Here is a 22,371-nt window from a genome sequence, read left to right on the forward strand (position 1 = left end):
TTAATAATAAATGGTACTTGCCTTTTTTCATACAGCAACACCGCACTCCCACTTAGAAAGGTAACGCAGGGCAACGGTCATCTGGCAACCGTCGGCGCATTGTGCCTGCATGCATAATGCTGATGATATAATGATGCATAATGGGGCGTCAGAGAGACACTCGGTCATCGGCAGAGAGTGCAGGAATCGAACCGTATTGGTCAGGTCTGAAACCCTGGGCTCAGAGGAAGGAAATAAAGGCGGAGAATCAAATCAAATCAAATGTATTTATATAGCCCTTCTTACATCAGCTGATATCTCAAAGTGCTGTACAGAAACCCAGCCTAAAACCCCAAACAGCAAGCAATGCAGGTGTAGAAGCACGGTGGCTAGGAAAAACTCCCTAGAAAGGCCAAAACCTAGGAAGAAACCTAGAGAGGAACCAGGCTATGAGGGGTGGCCAGTCCTCTTCTGGCTGTGCCGGGTGGAGATTATAACAGAACATGGCCAAGATGTTCAAATGTTCATAAATGACCAGCATGGTCAAATAATAATAATCACAGTAGTTGTCGAGGGTGCAGCAAGTCAGCACCTCAGGAGTAAATGTCAGTTGTCTTTTCATAGCCGATCATTAAGAGTATCTCTACCGCTCCTACGGTCTCTAGAGAGTTGAAAACAGCAGGTCTGGGACAGGTAGCACGTCCGGTGAACAGGTCAGGGTTCCATAGCCGCAGACAGAACAGTTGACCGATGTTATGTCACATCATTCCAAACCTTGTTTGTTGTGTATCACTACACCCTTTATTCAGAGGAGGTTGTGGGCACCTTAATTGGGGAGAACGGGGTTGTGGTAATGGCTGGAGCGAAATTAGTGGAATGGTATCAAACACGTGGTTTTCATGTGTTTGATGCCATTCCATTTGCTCTATTCCAGCCATTATTGTGAGCCGTTCTCCCCTCAGCTGCCTCCTGTGGTTTTATTATAGATCATTTCAATGTTGGCTGATAGTTCATTAACTTATTATCATTACAGAAGCTATAGTCTTTGCTTTGGTACCCGATATGATGCATTTCAATGAATAAATATAAATCTGTAAGAATTATAAAGCATTGATTAAAATCCATTATATTAAAGGCATACTGATGTATAGTGTAATGCCACGACAATAATTCACCCTCATCATGATGTTCCTTTCTCGAGAATATTCAAAATCATCCAGTGTATGTGTGTGTAAAGTATGTGTGTGTGTGTGTGCGTGTGTGTGTACTCATCCTTTGATAGTTCCGTGCTCAGCAGTATGATTCATCAGAATCCAGATTCTTCTAGCTGGAGTTGTGCGTCATCACTACAAGCACACTCATTCAGACACAGAAAGATTCACCATAAATACACAAACAAATACACCACGATGCATACTCACCAAACATTTACACACACACGTCATTTCTCGCCCGTAGGCACACAAACACACACAGTCAAACACACACAATGATGCACTCACACACTCTGGAAAGCAGATAGTGTTTAATGATCCTACTTTGAAGTCTCCCTGTTCCCACTTTCATCAAGGGAATACACACAAACACACACCACAAGCTAAGAGGCTGTGCTTCTAATCTTCCACACATGTACAGCCCCTCCATTATGGGTTTAACAAGTAACCTGCCTGCGTTCAACATAAAAGCCCCTCTTACACAACACACTCATATATTCACACTCTCTCTCTTTTAAAGAATACCTTTAATGAAATCTCTGGATCTCACTGTCTCTCTCTCTGTCTCCCCGATCTCACTGTCTCTCTCTCTCTGTCTCCCTGATTTCTCTCACTCACTCACTCACTCACTCACTCACTCACTCACTCACTCACTCACTCACTCACTCACTCACTCACTCACTCACTCACTCACTCACTCACTCACTCACTCACTCACTCACTCACTCACTCACTCAGTCAATCACTCACTCACATACACACACTGCTCCCGCACTTGTTATCCAAAGACAATTCTGTAGTGTGTATGCTTTTCTGTACGCTCTCATTGACTATGATCTGTGCCCCTGGTCCTGTAATAAGGGAGATAACACTAGTGTGAATAGACTTTGTGTTTGGCTCATCTTTGAATGGGCATGACCTTTCTTCGCTGCAGGACAACCAACTTCCTCATAATGATCACTTAAAGGCAAAGTTCAGGATTTTACAACTTAATGTTAGATGGTTCCTCACTCTGAAAGTAGTCTTGGGCCAAGATAAACTGTTATGGTTCGGTTTTCTTTAACACTGCAACGACTGTGTTTCAAGGGACCCCCCCCCCCTTCAAGCTAATGAGCAGTCATTCCGACTGCAACATCTAAGAGTGTAATTAATAAATGTCGTATATGCTATCCCCAAAATAATAATTTGGTTGTGTTTATGAATGTCAAAAAATTAGAAGAATACCCAAAATTATAATTAATATAACATAAATGCTGATGTAGTTTTTTTCTTGAGATGTAGGGTCTACTCTCTCAGTGATGACATTTTGTGCTGATAATTGGCCTGTAGCATTGTCACCAGCTTGTTCATTCCAAACGGTGCTGTCCCTTCCTCTCTCCTCTCTCACTGTTTCATTTGGTGGTGGGGCGGGCACTGGCTCAGTGCGCACCGTTATGTCTTTTTTGTGCTTAAGCCTCAGAAGTATAGGTTTAGGCTGAGGCTCAGAATCAGAAAAAAAATCATCAGAGATGTCATGATTCATTTATTCCCCACCATCTGAGTTGGTTTCATTCAGATTTTTTACAACGTGCAGCATTGGCACCCATTCGTCTTGGTCTTTTTGCTATTGTAAATTATACATGCTCTCACTGTGTACTCCAAATAGGCCAGAGTAGACTGATAAAGACTTCTTGAATTCTGTGGACTGATACAGGGTACCTACCATTTTGAGATTAGAATTGTTTAAAAAAATATATATATTTCACCTTTATTTAACTTCTCTAGGGTATGTGGGACGGTAGTGTCCCACCTAACCAACAGCCAGTGAAATTGCAGGGCGCCAAATTCAAAACAACAGAAATCTCATAATTAAAATTCCTCAAACATACAAGCATTATACACCATTTTAAAGATAAACCTCTCGTTAATCCAACCAAAGTGTCTAATTTCAAAACGGATTTACGGCGAAAGCACACCTTGCGATTATGTTAGGTCAGTACATAGCCACAGAAATACACAGCCATTTTTCCAGCCAAAGAGAGAAGTAACAAAAAGCAGAAATAGAGTTAAAATTAATCACTAACCTTTGATGATCTTCATCAGATGACACTCATAGGACTTCATGTTACACAATACATGTATGTTTTCTTCGGTAAAGTTCATATTTATATCCAAAAATTAGAGTTTAGGCGGGACGCTACTGACTCACTTGACCAAAAACCAGAGAAAATGCAGCACGCCAAATTCTAATTAATTACTATAAAAATCTAACTTTCATTAAATCATAACATGAAAGATACCAAATTAAAGCTACACGTGTTGTGAATCCAGCCAACATGTCAGAATTCAAATAGGCTTTTCGGCGAAAGCATACGATGCTATTATCTGAGCATAGCACCATAGTAAACAAAAGAGAGAAAACATTTCAACCCTGCAGGCGCGACACAAAACGCAGAAATAAAAATATAATTCATGCCTTACCTTTGACGAGCTTCTGTTGTTGGCACTCCAATATGTCCCATAAACATCACAAATGGTCCTTTTGTTCAATTAATTCCGTCAATATATATCCAAAATATCCATTTATTTGGCGCGTTTGATCCAGAAAAACACGTTGCGCAACGTAATGATAAAATATCTCAAAAGTTACCTGTAAACTTTGCCAAAACATTTCAAACTACTTTTGTAATACAGCTTTAGGTATTTTTTAAAGTAAATAATCGATAAAATTGAAGACGGGATGATCTGTGTTCAATACAGGATTAAAACAAACTCAAGCATGCTTTCTGGTCTTGCGCCTCTATCAAACAGTACACATGAAGTGACACTTTTTCAAGATGGCCGTCCTTCTTCATTACACAAAGGAATAACCTCAACCAATTTCTAAAGACTGGTGACATCCAGTGGAAGCGGTAGGAACTGCAAGCAAGTCCCTTAGAAATCTGGATTCCCAATGAAATCTAATTGAAAACAGGGTGACCTCAACAACAACAAAAAATCTGAATGGTTTGTCCTCGGGGTTTCGCCTACTACATAAGCTCTGTTATACTCACAGACATGATTCAAACAGTTTTAGAAACTTCAGAGTGTTTTCTATCCACATCTACTAATAATATACATATCTTATCTTCTGGGGATGAGTAGCTGGCAGTTTAATTTGGGCATGCTTTTCATCCAAAATTCAGAATGCTTTCCCCTACCCTAGAGAAGTTAGGTAGGCCAGTTGAGAACAAGTTCTCATTTACAACTGAGACCTGGCCAAGATAAAGCAAAGCAGCGCGACACAAACAACAACACAGAGTTACACATGGAATAAACAAACGTACAGTCAATAACACAATAGAAAAAAAGTCTATATACAGTGTGTGCAAATGGCGTGAGGAGGTAAGGCAATAAATAGGCCATAGTAGCCGAGTAAATACAATTTAGCAAATTCTCACTGGAGTGATAGATGTGCAGATGATGATGTGCAAGTAGAAATACTAGTCCGCAAAAGAGCAAAAAAGTCCATAAAAACAATATGGGGATGAGGTACGTAGATTGGATGGGCTATTTACAGATGGGCTGTGTACAGCTGCAGCGATCGGTAAGCTGCTCAGATAGCAGATGCTTAAAGTTAGTGAGGGAGATATGTCTCCAACTTCAGCGATTTTTGCAATTCGTTCCAGTCATTGGCAGCAAAGAACTAGAAGGAAAGGCGGCCAAAGCAGGTGTTGGCTTTGGGGATGAACAGAGAGATATACCTGCTGAAGCGCGTGCTACGGGTGGGTGTTGTTATGGTGACCAGTGAGCTGAGATAAGGCGGAGCTTTACCTAGCAAAGACTTATAGATGACCTGGAGTCAGTGGGTCTGGCGACGAATATGTAGCGAGGGCCAGCCGACGAGAGCATACAGGTCGCAGTGGTGGGTAGTATATTGGGCTTTGGTGACAAAACGGATGGCACTGTGATAGACTGCATCCAGTTTGCTGAGTAAAGTGTTGGAGGCTATTTTGTAAATGACATCGCCGAAGTCGAGGATCAGTAGGATAGTCAGTTTTACGAGGGTATGTTTGGCAGCGTGGGGGTGAATAGGGTGAACTGAGGCTTTGTTGCGAAATAGGAAGCCGATTCTAGATTTAATTTTGGATTGAAGATGTTTAATTTGAGTCTGGAAAGAAAGTTTACAGTGTAGCCAGACATAACCGTCCAGAGTAGCGATAATAGTGTGCGGACAGCGATTGGTTGAAAAGCATGCATTTAGATTTACTAGTGTTTACCAGTTGGAGGCCACAGAAGGAGTGTTGTATGGCATTGAAGCTCGTTTTGGAGGTTTGTTAACACAGTGTCCAAAGAAAGGCCAGATGTATACAGAATAGTTTTGTCTGCGTAGAGGTGGATCAGGGAATCACCCGCAGCAAAAGCGACATCGTTGATATATGCAGAGAAAGGAGTCCGCCCGAGAATTGAACCCTGTGGTACCCCCATAGAGACTGCCAGAGGTCCGGACAACAGGCCCTCCGATTTGACACACTGAACTCTATCTGAGAAGTAGTTGGTGAACCAGGCGAGGCAGTCATTTGAGAATCTGAATGGTTTGTCATTTGAGAAACCAAGGCTGTTGAGTCTGCCGATAAGAATACGGTGATTGACAGAGTCGAAAGCCTTGGCCTGGTCGATGAAGACGGCTTCACAGTACTGTCTTTTATTGATGGCGGTTATGATACCGTTTAGTACCTTGAGTGTGGCTGAGGTGCACCTGTGACCAGCTCGGAAACCGGATTGCACAGCGAAGAAGGTATGGCGGAATTTGAAATGGTCAGTGATCTGTTTGTTAACTTGGCTTTCAAATACTTTAGAAAGGCAGGGCAGGATGGATATCGGTCTGTAACAGTTTGGGTCTAGAGTGTCACCCCCTTTGAGGAGGGGGATGACCGCGGCAGCTTTCCAATCTTTAGGGATCTCGGACAATATGAAATAGAGGTTGAACAGACTGGTAATAGGGGTTGCAACAATGGCGGCGGAAAATTTTAGAAAGAGGGCGTCCAGATTGTCTAGCCCAGCTGATTTGTACGGGTCCAGATTTTGCAGCTCTTTCAGGTTTCAGGTTTTGCTATCTGGATTTGGGTGAAGGAGAAGCTGAGGAGGCTTGGGCAAGTAGCTGTGCTGGGGGTGCGGAGCTGTTGGCCGGGTTTGGGGTAGCCAGGAGGAAAGCATGGCCAGCCGTAGAGAAATGCTTCTTGAAATTCTCGATTATCGTGGATTTATTGGTGGTGACAGTGTTTCATAGCCTCAGTGCAGTGGGCAGCTGGGAGGAGGTGCTCTTATTCTCCATGGACTTTACAGTGTCCCAAAACTTTTTGGAGTTAGAGCTACAGGATGCAAGTTTCTGTTTGAAAAAGCTAGCCTTTGCTTTCCTAACTGACTGCGTGTGTTGGTTCCTGACTTCCCTGAAAAGTTGCATATCGCGGGGACTATTCGATGTTAGTGCAGTCCGCCACAGGATGTTTTTGTGCTGGACGAGGGCAGTCAGGTCTTGAGTTAACCAAGGGCTATATCTGTTCTTAATTCAAAAAATGTTGAAAGGGGCATGCTTATTTAACATGGTGAGGAAATTACTTTTAAAGAACGACCAGGCATCCTCTACTGATGGGATGAGGTCAATATCCTTCCAGGATACCCGGGCCAGGTCGATTAGAAAGGCCTGCTTGCAGAAGTGTTTTAGGGAGCGTTTGACAGTGATGAGTGGGTGGTTGTTTGACCGTGGACCCATAGCGGATGCAGGCAATGAGGCAGTGATTGCTGAGATCCTGATTGAAAACAGCAAAGGTGTATTTGGAGGGCAAGTTGGTCAGGATAATATCTATGAGGGTGCCCATGTTTACGGATTTAGTGTTGTACCTGGTGGGTTCCTTGATAATTTGTGTGAGATTGAGGGCATCTAGCTTAGATTGTAGGACTGCCGGGGTGTTAAGCATATCCCAGTTTAGGTCACCTAACAGAATGAACTCTGAAGATAGATGGAGGGCAATCAATTCACATATGGTGTCCAGGGCACAGCTGGGAGCTGAGGGCTGAGGGCGGTCTATAACAGGCGGCAACAGTGAGAGACTTATTTCTGGAGAGATTTTTTTTTAAATTAGAAGCTCGAACTGTTTGGGCATAGACCTGGAAACTATGACAGAACTGCAGGCTATCTCTGCAGTGGATTGCAACTCCTCCCCCTTTGGCAGTTCTATCTTGACGGAAAATGTTGTAATTGGGAATGGAAATCTCAGAATTTTTGGTGGCCTTCCTAAGCCAGGATTCAGACACGGCAAGGACATCAGGGTTGGCGGAGTGTGCTAAAGCAGTGAGTAAAACAAACTTCGGGAGGAGGCTTCTGATGTTAACATTAATGAAACCAAGGCTTTTACGGTTACAGAAGTCAACCAATGAGAGCGCCTGGGTACACGCAGGGCCTGGGTTAACCACATCACCCGAGGTACAGAGGAGGAGTAGGATGAGGGTACGGCTAAAGGATATCAAAACTGGTCGTCTAGTGCGTTTGGGACAGAGAATTTAAGGAGCAGATTTCTGGGTGTGGTAGGATAGATTCAGGGCATAATGTACAGACAGGGGTATGGTAGGGTGCGAGTACAGTGGAGGTAAACCTAGGCATTGGGTGACGATTAGAGAGGTTGCATCTCTGGATGCACTAGTTATGCTGGGTGAGGTCACTGCATGTGTGGGAGGTGGGACAAAAGAGGTATCTGAGGCTTGTTGAGTGGGACTAGGGGCTCCGCAGTGAACTAAAACAATGATAACTATCCTAAACAACAGTATACAAGGCATGTTGACATTAGAGAGAGACATAAAGCAAGGCATAAAGCAATCACAGGTGTTGATTGGGAGAGCTAGCTAAGACAACAACGGGTAAGACAACAACAGCTAATCAGCTATGACAACAACAACAGGTAAAATGGCGATGAATGGGCAGAGAGGGTCAGTTAAATACACACATTGCCTGAGTTCGAGGCTGGGGCCGACAGATAAACAAAAATAAACAAAATGGAGTACCGTGATTAATGAACAGTCCAGCAGGCATCAGCTATGTAGCCAAGTGATCATAGGGTCCAGTGAACAGCAATAGATTAAACAGGGAAGCCGCTAGGTAGTCATTACTACGCTAGCAAGCGGGAGACACGGCGTTCAAAAAATAAGTTAGCAGGCCGGGTCTAGTAGACGCGTCTGCTCCGACATCCGGCTAAGGCCGGTTGAGGGCACAACGGATGGAATTACGTCGGCAGACTAGTCGTGATGGAACGGCGGGGCTCCAAGTCGACAAAGGGTCCAGGCCAGTTGGCAAAAGAGGTATTGTAGCTGGAGTAATTTTGTTTGCTAGCCGGGAGATGCGCCTGGCTCACGGCTAACTGGTGCTAGCTTCGGGACAAGCCACTATAGCCACTCGGTAGCAGCTAGCTAGCAGTGATGATCCGATGCAAAGGTCCAGAGTTTATGGCAAGAATCCGGTGGTGTAGTGGATTCTAGTCGTGTTAGTGAAGAGTCCGGGAGGCATCAGCTGTGTAGCCGAGTGATCATAGGGTGAACTGAGCAGGTCGAGAGATGCGCCTGGCTCAAGGCTAGCTTCAAGGCTGGGACACTCAGTGGCAGCTAGCTAGCTGTGATGATCAGGAGTAATGGTCCAGGGCTTACGGCAGGAATCCAGTGTTGTAGTGGAGAAAAACAGTCCGATACTGGCAGGCTGGCAAGTATTAGCCAGGCTAAAAGCGTCTGGTGTCTGTGCAAAAGGTAAAGGCCGCTAGCAGTGGCTAACCATGACTAAATAGCTAGTAGCTAATTAGCTGGTTATCTCCTGATGGCTATCTCCTGATGGAGGTTCTGGCTATAAGGTCTAAAAATAGCAGATCCGTATCACATTGGGTGAGGCGGGTTGCCGGAAGGTATATTTAATTTAAAAATGGAAAAATATATTGAAAATATATTGAAATATATACAAAAAGATGAAAAATACACAGCAGAACGACAAACAACGTCTGCACTGCTACGCCATCTTGGAATTTGAATAGGTCTACACAATAGAATGGCCCGCTTAGGGATGGGTAGGAGTAATCGAGTACTCGAACGGACGTTAAAACTAGATCTTTAACCAGAGATCACTTTTTTTTTATACTGTCAAACTTTTTAGTGGAATGTGATTTGTTGCTGCCCGAACTGGCAAGTGACATTTTTGTCCATGAAAGAAAAATAAACGTTAATTTGCTTTAACTCTGGTTTTCCATTTGTACATGTACATTTGCAGAGCACAACAAAAAATAAACCAAGCCAAGCATTAAACAGTTCTTCTCCCTAAATTCCCTTTCACACGCACTCCATTGCCTTCCGACCACTCCCGCTACACACACACGCATGCGGAGTGTGCACACAAGCTCCCGTTAGGTCTACAGAAATAAATGCCTATAAAACGTACCTAACTGATGGGATACTACACAAGCTACACTCCCGTTCAAAAGTTTGGGGTCACTTAGACATTTCCTTGTTATTGAAAGAAAAGAAAAAATGTCCATTAAAATAACATCAAATTGATAAGCAATACAGTGTAGACATTGTTAATGTTGTAAATGACTATTGTAGCTGGAAACGGCTGATTTTTTTTATGGAGTATCTACTTAGGCGTACAGAGGCCCATTATCAGCAACCATCACTCCTGTGTTCCAATGGCACGTTTTGTTAGCTAATCTTTAAGTATATTATTTAAAAGGCTAGTTGATCTTTAGAAAAACCTTTTGCAATTATGTTAGTACAGCTGAAAACTGTAGTGCTGATTAAAGAAGCAATAAAACTGGCCTTCTTTAGACTAGTTGAGTATCTGGAGCATCAGCATTTGTGGGTTCGATTACAGGCTCATAATGGACAGAAACAAAGAACTTTCTCCTGAAAAGCGTCAGTCTATTCTTGTTCTGAGAAATGAAGGCTATTCCATGCGAAAATTGCTAAGAAACTGAAGATCTCGTACAAGACTGTGTACTACTCCCTTCACAGAACAGTGCAAACTGTTCTGTGAACAGAATAGAAAGGTCAGAATAGAAAGAGAAGTGGGAAGCCCCGGTGCACAACTGAGCAAGAGGACAAGTACATTAGAGTGTCTAGTTTGAGAACAGACGCCCCACAAGTCCTCAACTGGCAGCTTCATTAAATAGAACACACAAAACAGGAGTGCTTGACGCCATCTGTCAAGCATGGTGGAGGCAATGTGATGGTCTGTGGGTGCTTTGGTGGTGGTAAAGTGGAAGATTTGTACAGGGTAAAAGGGATCTTGAAGAAGGAAGGCTATCACTCCATTTTACAACGCCATGCCATACACTGTAGACGGCACTTAATCAGAGCCAATTTCCTCCTACAACAATGACAATGACCCAAATCACAGCTCCAAACTATGCAATAACTATTTAGGGAAGAAGCAGTCAGCTGGTATTCTGTCTATAATGGAGAGGGCAGCACAGTCACCGGATCTCAACCCTATTGTGGGAGCAGCTTGACCGTATGGTACATACTGTAAGAAGTGCCCATCAAGCCATTCCAATTTGTGGGAGGTGCTTCAGGAAGCATGGGGTGAAATCTCTTCAGATTACCAAGGCTTTAATTGCTGCAAATGGAGGATTCTTTGACGAAAGCAAAGTTTGAAGGACACAATTATTATTTCAATTAAAAATAATTATTTATAACCTTGTCAACGTAATTGACTACATTTCCTATTAATTTTGCAACTAATTTCATGTATGTTTTCATGGAAAACAAGGACATTTCTAAGTGACCCCAAACTTTTGAACAGTAGTATATATATATATTCATTTTTTTCAGAACATTAACCATGTGTGTTCTCTTGTTGTGTACTGTTCTGTAGTTTTGACCCAATGATTCGTCTGACAAACAAAGAACTTTGCGTGCTGCAGGCCCAGGCATGGATCAAAGCTGGCGAAACATTCAATGATATCATCTAGAGAAATGCTGGACCCTATGTCAGAGAGGTGTTTTTGGGACCACATATTGTCTATTGTCCTGCTAATAGCCCTTGTGAAAAACAGGTGTTTGAAAACATGTTTACAAAATGCCTCCAGGGCCGACAGACAAGTTCCTTACTTTTTCCCCCTTCCATTTGCGTCTTCCATTTTTGCGGTAATGCTGCAATTAGTTGGTTGTAATTTTGGAGCAGACATTAGAGCATACATTTCCATATATTTGTGTAAGCTGCATGTGTGACATAACTCCACCAGTCCTATTTATGATATCATTTACATACCTTAAGGGACACCTCGTACGGGAGCCGTATGATCGGTGAAGATTCTCCCATTGCGAATGTACGGTCCCTTACTAGACGTCCGACTTCGTCTCGGAAAATCGCGGACGGCGTCGGGCCGAGGGCGGGGGGGAGCTCTTTCGGGAAGTCATCGAAGAAATCGTCTCGGACGTTCGGTCACCGTTTTATAAAAATTCTCATTCTCGAAAATTCCCACAAGGGGGAAAATAAATCATATTGCAGGCGCACGAACACGGGGCAAACGAGCGCGGCCTTTTCTCCTAAACGGAAAATATTTCGAAGACGAAACTCGGCGAGCGTAGGTTTGGAGTAAAGGGAAGTTGGCCCCGAACAAGATGGCGTCGAGGCCTCTGCGCTTTTTGAGTTATGGACATTTTTCTGGGATTAAAGGTCAAAAACGCAAAGTAGGGTGCAATTTGACCGCTTCACGTCAAAGTACATAAGCATACGGTGTCAGGAAAAAAAGAACCAGCCGTTTATCTATCGTAATTTAAGAGAAATCGTACATTGTCCATTTGGTGATGTTCACGAAGAGGAATTTTTTTTTCAAAAAATTCACAGATCCAGTTGCAGTTTGTTCACACGAACATTTTTAAAGTGGGTCTCGAAGCTCTGCGAGAATTCTGTGATTTTATGTGATTTTATGAAGTAACACACACTCATTTAACCCTCTGTTAATAAGTCAGTTCTTAACATAAAGACTTAAAACTCAATATTAAATAAGAGCCTACCCCAAGGAGGGTATGTGTTCACGTTCAGCTTCCTATGTCAACTGGAAGTACCTTAAAATGGTGCATAGGGTCAGGTTTGAAGGGTAATAAAGGTCAGATCTTTTCAAAACTTCACTTGTGTGATTAGACAACCCTCATGAACTGTAATCAGTCATTTTTCCCAACAGATGTCAAAGAAAAGCTCTCTCACACAAACACACACACACAAAAAGGAAGGATGGAGTGAAAAAGTACGGTGCTTAAAGACACACAAAGCCTGCAATGGCATGACTATTATCTCCAGGCCGTGCCGAGTTCAACGAGATGCCCCGCTTGACCGTAGCTCACTCGGTCTGAGCGCAGCGACAGTGACAAGAAGACAGAGCAAAATGACCCTTTGACCTCAATGTCAATTTTATTTGCTTTTGGGAGACAGAGAGAGAACCGTTAAGGTTAGAAGCACAATTTGACCTCAGGAATGTTCTTAAGGTCCTCCCGATCTGTGCAAGCCTAACCTTGACCTTGTGGCATTAACCCTTAACAGTTAAAAGAAGGTGTTTACATCAAACACTTTACAATGACATGTCTCCCCAATGGAATACATTGACTGCGCCTCTAAATTCAACCTGAAGCCTATGTGGGTTATGAATGTCTTATGAACCTGTCTTTGATGTCAGTCCATCAGGCCACCACGAGGTCTACCTGTGTCGATTCTAAGCTTCCTGGAGCAACCGGAAGTGATTAAATTCACCCTAAAAGTGTTTTGATTTACATTGCCTGCAATTGTGAAAATCACTGCATTCAAACATGTGTAGATCAGTCAATTTTTAACATACAGACTTAAAACTCAGGATTCTGTAACAGCATACTCCATTCAAGATATGTGTTTATTTATAGCTTCCTGTGACAACCGGAAGTGCCTTAAGATGGTGTCATAGATGCAGTATTGAAGGGTTAAAACGTCAGAACTTTTCAAAACTTCATATATGTGATTAGACAACCCTCATGAAGTGTAAATCAGTCATTTCTCCCAAAAGATGTCAAAGAAAAGCTCTCAAACACACACACAGCAGGGATGGAGTGAAAAAGTACGGTGCTTAAAGTCACACAAAACCTGCAATGGCATTACTATTATCTCCAGGCCGTGCCGAGTTCAACGAGATGCCCCGCTTGACCGTAGCTCGCTCGGTCTGAGCGCAGCGACCGTTACAAGAAAATGGACCCAAATGACCTTTTGACCTCATGTCAATTTTATTTGCTTTTGGGAGACAGAGAGAGAACCGTTAAGGTTAGAAGCACAATTTCACCTCAGGAATGTTCTTAAGGTCCTCCCGATCTGTGCAAGCCTAACCTTGACCTTGTGGCATTAACCCTTAACAGTTAAAAGCTGGTGTTTACATCAAACAATTTACAATGACATGTCGCCCCATAGGAATACATTGACTGCACCTCTCAATTCAACCTGAAGCCTATGTGGGTTATGAATGTCTTATGAACCTGTCTTTGATGTCAGTCCATCAGGCCACCATGAGGTCTACCTGTGTCGATTCTAAGCTTCCTGGAGCAACCGGAAGTGGTTAAATCACCCTAAAAGTGTTTGCCATAGCCAACCTGCAGTTTGAGAGAAATAGTGCATTCAGCCCTATGTAAATCAGTCAAAAATGTAACGGGCATTCTTTAAATACTTTATAAATACAAAAGTCAACGTCCTGATGACCTCAGGATGGCCGGGCAGTGATAGTGGTTCCTCTCCATCGCTCGTTGTGTTAAATTTCATCATGTCGCTTTTTCCTCATGGTACCTCCCTGTTGAAACATATTCCAAATGTACAAAAGTCAACTAGCAAGTCAGTGTCCATAAGTCAATTACATCTTTTCAGACACCAAACTGATACCATCTGACTCCAAACTCACTTTTTCCAACTCCTTTAGAAGCCAACTATCACATATTTCAGAGCAGGCCCAAAATTCACAGCGCCTTCCACGAATGCACCAAAATAGCATTCTGAAATCAACAGTGTGTGTTACTTTTGCAATATGATGTGTTGAACCATATTGCAAATGTAACGTGCATTCTTTAAATAAACCCTATGTGGGTTATGAATGTCTTATGAACCAGTCTTCAATGACAATCCATCAAGCCACTATGAGGTCTACCTGTGTCGATTCTAAGCTTCCTGGAGCAACCGGAAGTGATAAAATCACCCTAAAAGTGTTTTGCCATACCCAACCAGCAGTTTGTGATTTATGGTGCATTCAACCCTGTGTAAATCAGTCAGTTCTTAACGTATAGACTTAAAACTCAGGATTCTGTAAAAGCATACCACGATCAGGATAGGTATTTACTTATAGCTTCCTGTGACAACCGGAAGTGCCTTAAAATGGGGTCATAGGTGCTGTTTCAAAGGGTTAAAAAAGTCAGATCTTTCCAAAACTTTAAGTATGTGATTAGGCAACCTTCATGAACTGTAAATCAGTCATTTCTCTAAACAGATGTCAAAGAAAAGCTCACACACACACACACACAAGTCCAAACTGTTCGTGCACCTGGTATTTTTTTGGGGTTACCAGGTGCCATGTTTCAAGATGGTTGAAATTGCGTTTAGGGGGCATCCAGACCTCCATACCCGCTCTGGGAGCACTATTCTACGGCCAAAAATCAATGGGGGCTGGCCTGAGTGATTTATGGAGGTTTTCACAAAAACTCAGAAAATATTCTGTTTTTTTTCTGGAAAATATTTTATGTTTTTTCTTCTCGAGTCAATGGGGTACGGCCTGAGTGATTTATGGAGGTTTCCAAACAAAGTCAAAAAATATTCTATGTTTCATGTTTTGGGTTACCAGGCGTCATTTTTCAAAACGGTTTTAATTGCTTTTAGGTGTCATCCAGACGTCCATGGGAGCACTATACTACGGCCCCAAATCAATGGGTGCTGGCCTGAGTGATTTATGGAGGTTTGGGGGTGATACGTTTTTTCTAATTTATTCACATTTTTGACTTCGTATTAAATCAGATTGCAAATGCACAAAACATATTCCTTAAGTACAAGTAAACATTTATAAAAAATGATGATAGTAAAATGTGACTAAAGTATTTTCATACAGTTCTTATACATGTGTAATTGACGTAAAAATCGAAAGAATTTCAAAAAACGGTCCAGAAAGCACTTTTTTAAATGGAATATACGTTTTTTCCACATTTTTAACATTTTTGACTTTTAACTTTTGACTTTTGACTTCCTATGAAATCACATTCCAAATGCATAAAACATATTCCTTAAGTACAAGTAAACATTTATAAAAAATGATGATAGTAAAATGTGACTAAAGTATTTTCATACAGTTCTTATACATGTGTAATTGACGTAAAAATCGAAAGAATTTCAAAAAACGGTCCAGAAAGCACTTTTTTAAATGGAATATACGTTTTTTCCACATTTTTAACATTTTTGACTTTTAACTTTTGACTTTTGACTTCCTATGAAATCACATTCCAAATGCATAAAACATATTCCTTAAGTACAAGTAAACATTTATAAAAAATGATGATAGTAAAATGTGACTAAAGTATTTTCATACAGTTCTTATACATGTGTAATTGACATAAAAATCGAAAGAATTTCAAAAAACGGTCCAGAAAGCACTTTTTTAAAGGGGGTGATACATTTTTTCCAAATATTTGACATTTTTGACTTTTGACTTTTGACTTCCTATGAAATCACATTCCAAATGCACAAAACAAATTCCTTAAGTCCAAATAAAAATGTCCTAAAAATTATGTTAATAAAATTTGACAAAAGTATTTTCATACAGTTCTTACACATGTGTAATTGACATAAAAATTGAAAGAATTTCGAAAAACGGTCCAGAAAGCACTTATTTAAAGGGGGTGATACGTTTTTTCCAAATTTTTGACATTTTTGACTTTTGACTTTTGACTTCCTATGAAATCACATTCCAAATGCACAAAACAAATTCCTTAAGTCCAAATAAAAATGTCCAAAAAATTATGTTAATAAAATTTGACAAAAGTATTTTCATACAGTTCTTACACATGTGTAATTGACATAAAACTCGAAAGAATTTCGAAAAACGGTCCAGAAAGCACTTTTTTAAGGGGGTGATACGTTTTTGCCAAAACTTTCAAAATCTCAAAATTTTACTCTTGGGTCTTGACTTGCGTTACAGTAAGCCTATGAAAAATTTAGATAGAACACACTCGCCCACTATAGGATTTTTGGGGTGTTACACAGCTCATTTACAATATGGCATTTGCCATCAACTTTAGCTGAAACACCGCCAGAAATAGTGTGATTTCCCACACAATCCCATTGTGTATATGGTCCGCTCGGTGCCAATAACTTGCCATGTTATTTTGTACAATTGAGGGGGGAGTTCCCTTACAAAGATTATACTTTTTTATTTTATAGAAATATGTTTTTTTTAATCAATTAGTACATTTGAGTTTAACCACATTATTTGTTGTAGTATTTCGTTTTCAAATAACCGAAAGTGAGCGGTTGTAATCTGAATAAAGGGAAAAAGGCCATTCTTAAACATGGGGTGAGACAACTTTTGTATGGCTGACGCCTTTAGTGAGAGGTCTAATAGTTTAATATTTAATCATTTCTGCCCTCCGAATTCATATTCATTATATAAATAGGCCCATGTGCACCTTCATCAGATGAACCGTAACATGTCGGCTAAAGCGATTTAGTTCATGAATGCATTTGAACGTTTTTAATATTGTGATAGTGAAGAGAAAAATAATCCTAACATTTTCAAATAAAAATCTGATTGATTTATTCAGACCAGTCCCCATGCTATGTCACTCAGTGATATTTATTCCCATAGTAAATCGTTATGGATCCATAAATATATTTTAAGTCCCTAAACTCGGCCAGAGTCTATTGTCCTGCTGATAGTTGAAATAAACATCTGCATTTTGAAAATAGCATTTTTATCATTATTTAATTAACGAAAGCATAAAGATGTTGATGAAAAAATACTGTACAATATATGCTTTATCCGACATTTTGCGTTTGGATTTAGAAATGTAAAACTTTAGAGTATGGTACTTAATAATTTAATAATTTTTCCAACAATTGTTTACAGACAGATTATTTCACTTATAATTCACTGTATCACAATTCCAGTGGGTCAGAAGTTTACATACACTAAGTTGACTGTGCCTTTATACAGCTTGGAAAATTCCAGAAAATTATGTCATGGCTTTAGAAGTTTCTGTAAGGCTAATTGACATCATTTGAGTCAATTGGAGGTGTACCTGTGGACGTATTTCAAGGCCTACCTTCAAACTCAGTGCCTATTTGCTTGACATCATGGGAAAATCAAAAGAAATCAGCCGACCTCAGAAAAAAATTGTAGACCTCCACAAGTCCAGTTCATCCTTGGGAGCAATTTCCAAACGCCTGAAGGTACCTGTCACGACTTCCGCCGAAGTCGGCTCCTCTCCTTGTTCAGGTGGCGTTCGGCGGGTTGACGTCACCGGCTTTCTAGCCATCGCCGCTCCATTTTTCATTGATCCATTTGTTTTGTCTTGTTCCCTGCACAACTGGTTTTCATTCCCCAATCACACTGCATGTATTTATTCCTCTGTTCCCCCTCATGTCTTTGTGTGAAATTGTTTGTGTTACGTGTTAATTGTTGACGCGCCAGACTGGTTTGCTTATATTGTGTTGTTCACGAAGATGTTTATTGTTAAACATAAATTATTGTGACTGTTTTGCGCGTTTTGCACTTTTGCCTATGGGCTGGAGGTTTTGACGCAGTTGCGTCCATCTGTTGGTTTCAATAAATTGTGCGCCTGTTCACAACTCTCTGCTCTCCTGCACCTGACTTCGCTACTAGTACGCACACACCTGACAGTACCACGTTCATCTGTACAAACAATAGTACGCAAGTATAAACACCATGGGAACACGCAGCCGTCATACCGCTCAGGAAGGAGGCGTGTTCTGTATCCTAGAGATGAACGTACTTTGGTGCGAAATGTGCAAATCAATCCCAGAACAACAGCAAAGGACCTTGTGAAGATGCTGGAGGAAACAGGTACAAAAGTATCTATATCCACAGTAAAACGAGTCCTATATCGACATAACCTGAAAGGCCGCTCAGCAAGGAAGAAGCCACTGCTCCAAAACTGCCATAAAAAAGCTAGACTACGGTTTGCAACTGCACATGGGGACAAAGATCGTACTTTTTGGAGAAATGTCCTCTGATCTGATGAAACAAAAATAGAACTGTTTAGCCATAATGACCATCGTTATGTTTGGAGGAAAAAGGGGGAGGCTTGCAAGCCGGAGAACACCATCCCAACCGTGAAGCACGGGGGTGGCAGCATCATGTTGTGGGGGTGCTTTGCTGCAGGAGGGACTGGTGCACGTCACAAAATAGATAGCATCATGAGGAGGAAAATTATATGGATATTGAAGCAACAAAGTTGGTGGCAAATGGGTCTTCCAAATGGACAATGACCCCAAGCATACTTCCAAAGTTGTGGCAAAATGGCTTTAGGACAACAAAGTCAAGGTATTGGAGTGGCCATCACAAAGCCCTGACCTCAATACTATAGAAAATTTGTGGGCAGAACTGAAAAAGCATGTGCGAGCAAGGAGGCCTACAAACCTGACTCAGTTACACCAGCACTGTCAGGTGGAATGGGCCAAAATTCACCCACCTTGTGGAAGGCTACCCGCAACGTTTGACCCAAGTTAAACAATTTAAAAGCAATGGTACCAAATAGTAATTGAGTGTATGTTAACTTCTGACCCACTGGGAATGTGATGAAAGAAATAAAAGCTGAAATAAATAATTCTCTCTACTATTATTCTGACATTTCACATTCTTAAAATAAAGTGGTGATCCTAACTGACCTAAGACCGGGAATTGTTACTAGGATTAAATGTCAGCAATTGTGAAAATCTGAGTTTAAATGTATTTGGCTAAGGTGCATGTAAACTTCCGACTTCAACTTTTGTAAGTAAAAACAAATCAAGCTTTCAACACACATCTGATTATTCATTATGAATAGGATGTATTTATGGTCTGTGAGAATATCTAAGGGGCTTTTATATAATTATAATGCAGGGTTAATAATAATAATAATCGTTGGCTCTCGGAACTATTAAGAGGAGGCTTCTATATTCAATATGCTTTAAATTATTTATTATCCAAATGTTTAAAGTGTGTTTGGGCGACGGAGAGAATGCATTTGACTGTTTTTAATATTAGGGCTATCAAGAGGAACGGAAAATTGCGTGTCAATTCATAAACCATGTGCCATGGAATCGGTACATCGAAAATCTCTTCCCAACTATTTTGCAATCTATATGGCACAGCTGTGAATTTTACGAACAGTCAATTTGTGCCACAGTTTAGACTACAGATAAATCAGCGCTCTAACTCCCCCTTGTGATACTGTGGTGCAATGACAGAATGCCACCATCTACCACTAACGGCATAAGCTCAAAACTTTTAAAGGAAGAACCACTGTATATACCTTTCATAATATTTCCCCTGATGTTATTAGCCGTGAGTTCTATTGGCTGCTGTATTTAACATTCAGCAAAAAAGAGATTGTGCCCCTTTTTGAATAGTCTATTAGTATAAGAAATGCAAAAAAATAAATAATGTCCAGTAAGCAATTCTAGTCTAGCTTTTCCTGCATGGGACTCTAAGAGCTAAGGAATTTTTTTTAAGGAGAGGCCAGCGGAGCACAGGTGCTTGCGTATTGTGCAAGAGACAGAGGCTATAAATTAGAAGCAAATTATGCATAAACCATCAATAATTAGCTAAGTATAAGGCTAATACAGCATAGAATGTATTAACTGAAAGGAGGTAGGGTGGGACATCTATAGATAGGGCTATATATCAATCTAGAACAGGATTATCTATTTTGGATGCAATTTGAATGGAGTTGATGGAGAGAGAGAAGGACTGCGAGAGTGCAATGATATTCGAGTGATAGGCTGTTTTAAAACTCTGCAGCTACAATTTTTTTTTAAGTATCATCTTTACAATTAAAAAACAAGGTGACCCCCGAAAGCCAGATGGAGATGATGAAATTAGACACGCAATCTGTCTTTATATTGCTGTAGCATATGCTATGCTGCATCAAATGTAGGCCTACCGGATGATATGAATACTCTAAGTCTACATGCATTGTGAACTACGCTCCATACTGAGATGGGCTGTCTGTCCCCACCTTGAGCGTTGATTCATCATGCAGAAACCAGATTTAGACATCACATATAGCCTAATTTAACAGTTCCATTTCACACCATGCTGTTCATATGAATAATTTATTATAAATGTACCGGTACTCACAGTTATCCCGGGAAAAAGGAGTGGCTTTATTGGTCACATAAACGTGTTTAGCAGATGTTATTGAGGGTGTAGCGAAATGCTTGTGTTTCTAGCTCCAACAGTGCAGTAATAACTAACAAATAATATCTAACAATTTCACAACAATACACACAATACACACAAATCCAAAGTAAAGGAAAGGAATTAAGAATATGTAAATATTTGGATGAGCAATGTCGGAGCGGCATAGACTAAGATACAGTAGAATAGAATAAAACATATACATATGAGATGAAGTGGCTTAGAAGTGGCTTAGAAGTGTGGTTAAAGTTAGTGTTAAGGTTAGGTTAAAATCAGATTTTATGACATTGTGGATGTGCCAGCTAGTGACCATAGCTAGTAACCGGGTTCCCGCCATTCAACGCTAGTTAAGATGTGGTTGGAAAAACTCAAACTGGTACCCAGGGTTGGGTAGGTTAGTTTCTAAATGTAATCCGTTACAGTTACTAGTTGCTGTCCAAAAATGTAGTCAGTAACATAACTTTTGAATTACCAAAGCTCAGTAAAGTAATCAAATTTCTTCCAGTTACTTTTATACTTCTTCCCCCTAAGAGGCGCAGGTTCGTGTTTTTCGTCATGAATCTTGTTCTGGAGGCAGCTCTGCAGAGTGGTCACTAGCTGGCACATTTTAACCCTAACCTTAACCACACTTCTAAGCCTAATGCCTAACGCTAACCTTAATATTAAGAGAAAAATAATAATAATAATTGTTTTCATTAATTGTTACAATATAGCCAGCCCATTTTTACTTTGCAGCTGGCCCATCTAGTGGAAATCGCTCAGTTCTGCCGCAAGGACAAGACTCACCCCAATAAATGTCAACCTGCTTAAGAGGCATTAGAAGAAGACAATAATGAATATTACCAATTGAAGTACATCTGTTGCAGGATAAATCAATGTTAGAGTTTACATAGCTGGCCATAAATGGTGTTTCCTTTTACTTTATGGGTCGGTTATGTTGGCATCTTCTAACCCATTGTTTTCTACTACAGATAATAATACGATTAGGTTATATCTTTACATAAAGAAACAGAGTCTGTTAGATTTTCAGTCATTCCAATAATAATACCCCTTGATATTCAAGAAGAGGACTTGGAAATATAGATTAGCCAAATTGTTTTACCTGAGCATAACCCCACAACGGAGGACGTATTAGCCTATTCTGTTGTTCATGATTTTGTTGTCATTAAGGACTGATTGGACGCATTTCTTCGAGTTGAAAAAGAAATGCTCCCCCCGGAATGGCATGCTACCGAGTACTACCGAAAGTGCTATTGTATTTGCATGTGAAACATGTATGTCGTACGCTGCATTTGCTACAGGCCTATATATTGTTTTACATTTTTGTTGGTGTCACTATAATATCGCAATCATTTGCAGGTGTTAGGTGTTACGTCTATCAAAGGTGTGTGTGCGAGTTAGAGCATTTGTCCATTCCCACTGGGCAAAAACTGGTTGACTCAGCATTGTTTACATGTCATTCCAACCAAACAATTCAATGTGACGATGTTGAATCAACATGGAAAACTGATTGAATTTGCAAAAAGGCAAGAACGTAAGGGGATTTAGTCTTTTTTTCACCCAACTTTTAACCTAAATCCAATGACATGGTGAATTATTTGGTTGATTTGACATTGAATTCACGTTAGTTGACAACTTAACCAAATGTAAATCAAAACTAGACGTTGAACTGACGTCTGTGGATTAGGCCTATAAAAAAAAATATGTTCGGCATTAATTAGATTGAGCAATAAAATCCCCATTTGTGGTCTTCTTAAATGAAACTTGTTTTCGACAGAATATAG

At 40.7% G+C, this 22,371-nt stretch overlaps 1 protein-coding gene across 1 annotated transcript in view; it reads left to right on the forward strand.

The window, feature by feature from the left end:
- LOC120025092 (SH3 and multiple ankyrin repeat domains protein 2-like) overlaps positions 1 to 22,371 on the forward strand; it is a 167,776-nt gene that overhangs the window by 115,979 nt on the left and 29,426 nt on the right. The window lies entirely within an intron of this gene.

Source organism: Salvelinus namaycush, chromosome 30 (genome assembly GCF_016432855.1).
Source record: "Salvelinus namaycush isolate Seneca chromosome 30, SaNama_1.0, whole genome shotgun sequence".
NCBI classification, from domain to species: Eukaryota; Metazoa; Chordata; class Actinopteri; order Salmoniformes; family Salmonidae; genus Salvelinus; species Salvelinus namaycush.